At 35.6% G+C, this 2,592-nt stretch overlaps 1 pseudogene; it reads right to left on the bottom strand.

Annotated features, from left to right (window-relative positions):
• Positions 1-308: 308 nt before the first annotated feature.
• LOC143543965 (alkane hydroxylase MAH1 pseudogene) lies at positions 309-1,825 on the bottom strand (annotated as a pseudogene).
• Between the last annotated feature and the right edge of the window lie 767 nt (positions 1,826-2,592).

Raw genomic sequence — 2,592 nt, 5'->3', positions numbered from 1 at the left:
ATCTTCACTGGGGCACTGTTACCCTTTACCCATAAAGAAATATGTATGCATAACATATAATCAGTGTCTTAGAACTTTACCATCTGTTACCACCAAGTTTAGTATGCATAGATACATATAATAATCATATTCTTTTTTAATTACAAGAGCACCTTATTGTACCTAGATTGCATTGATGATATAAATACAATAGCAAGTAGTACACAATATAATTATACGAACCTAGTATGCATCGAGGTTATAAAATATTCAAATAGCAAATAGTACACAATAAAATTATGCCAAGTCGATATTTAACTCACTTTGGTTTAATCACTTCTTTTATTTAATCGGACCTTAAGACCATGCTTCATCATAAGTACCATTGAATCTGCTGGAACTACTTGATGACCTTCCACTAACTGAGTGTGGTAATGGTAGATTATTGTGGTTGCCACTATCTTCATCTCGCACAACGCCATATTCTTACCTAAACAAGCTCTTGGTCCTGCGTTAAATGTAGGGAACTTGTATGATGGCTCATGTTTAACTCCTCCGGTGCTAGAAATCCACCTTTCGGGCTTAAAGTCCATGCAATCTTCCCCCCATATCGATTTCATCCTTCCCATAGAATAGAAACAAAGAATAATGTTCGTGCTTTGATCAACTTTGTTTCCACTTGGAAGGATTTCTGGTTGTATCGGAGATTTGTTGTTTAAAGGGATTGGAGGATATAACCTTAAGGTTTCACATAAAGCTCCATGCAGGTAAACCATTTTATCTAACTCTTTAATGTTCCATCTTTTACCTGCATTAGCCCCCAAATGTATATAAATCTCTTCTAGAATTTTATCTTGGACGATTGGGTTTCTCGCAAGCAGATAAAAGAACCAAGATAGAGCACTGCCGATGGTATCTTTTCCTGCAGCCATCAGATTAAATAAGATGTCTCTTAGAAATTTTGTAGGATCCGTAAAGGTGCCGATCTGATCTTTAAGCTCTCTCATAATTGCTGTGAAAAATGCGAATGTTTTCGCGTCATGGTTCGTGTTATTGTACTCCTTTTGTTTATTAGCCAAGTCTTTGTATATGAATTCATCAAGGTTTCTCCATGCAGCACTCAACTTCTTCTCCTTCCCCACTCTAAGAGCTTGTTGCAATTTCCAAAGCCATGGGGGCGTAACATGTCTAAGCAGAACAGCTTCTTCAGCATCCATTAAGGCTTTCAAACACGGATTGTAAGGAAAACCAAGAGATAAGCTTTCGGGGTCATTATCAAATAGTAGTTTGCATACGTTGTCAAAAGCAAACCTTTGAAATATATCGTGCAAATCGATCTCAATGCCATTTTCACAAATAGATTCAAGTATAGGCAGAAGCCCATTTAGCACTTTGTCCCAAGTTATTGTTTCAATCGTACTTTGAAATTTTGCATGCTTAAGTACAGAAAAAATGACGTTGTGGTGGATCTCCCATGTTTTACCATCAGAATTGAGGATTCCATCTCCTAGGATATCAAAGATCTTATGAAAATCTCACCTTTGGGATAGTTGCTGAAGTGTTTGCTTAGAATGTGATGGACGTCTAAAGGATCAGTGGTAAGCATTAAGTCCATCTTGCCTAACCAAGGGCCTTTGAACATGAATGTACCATGACTTTGTATCATAACTTCTGTAACATAATCATTGAATCGATGAGCGTTTATAAGAACCCCTGGCAGCATACCAAGAATAGGCCAATTTGTGGGGATAATAGTTCTCTGTTTTTTACGTGTGTATGTTGTCACTGAAATTGAAACAAGAATGAAAAGTAAAAAGAAAATGACAAAGTATACAAGTAAAGCCATGGGTGTGAGTTTATTTTTGGAATGGATAGAATTGTGATGTGTTCTTATTATGCCCTTTAAGTAAGCCACAAATTTTGCTGCAGCCACCCTACAAGTGTAATTGGGATTACACTGACTCTTTTTTAGTATTAAAGGCCCTGATATGCGAAATCACCTTAGAATATAAATCACCATGTTGTTTAAAGAAAAGAATGTGATGAGCTGGCCCACTCATCCAGGAGAAAATTCACAACTAGAAAAACTGTTTGGCTGAACCTAAAACAAATTGCTCCAAGTGACATTCCAAACCACAACCTCCATTAAAAAAGGGCACAGGCTACTGCTGAACCAATTCGCTACATTAATTAATTTAGTTGTTGGGACCAACCACATGCAATATACCTATTGATTTTCCAAGAATTCTTTTAAGCCCTTTATATTTACACAACGGTTAGGGTGGGGATTTTAAGTTTTTTCTTTCTTTCTTTCTTTTTTTTTTGGTTTCATATTTATGTTGGGTTGATTTTAATTGCATTTATGACTTTTATCACTTTGATTTTCAACCTATCGTGGGTCATCAACAACTTGTTAATCTACATATTAAGGTATATTAAGGTAAACAAAAAAAAAACAATATTTCAACCTTGTGATTTAAACTTCATTTTCGTCCTTATTAACATATTGATTCTTAACTAGTTTACACTAGTGAGTTATATTACTTAACTTACAATATCACTTCACAACTTCTGTTCGTATTTCAATCTTGGCTCATAATACACCTAAGTCCA

This window comes from Bidens hawaiensis, unplaced genomic scaffold (genome assembly GCF_021521415.1).
Source record: "Bidens hawaiensis isolate Kalapana, Puna unplaced genomic scaffold, B.hawaiensis_p1.1 tig00013397_1, whole genome shotgun sequence".
NCBI lineage: Eukaryota > Viridiplantae > Streptophyta > Magnoliopsida > Asterales > Asteraceae > Bidens > Bidens hawaiensis.
The sequence above is the reverse complement of the archived record's forward strand: the minus strand, read 5'-3'. Positions and strand labels throughout refer to the sequence as shown.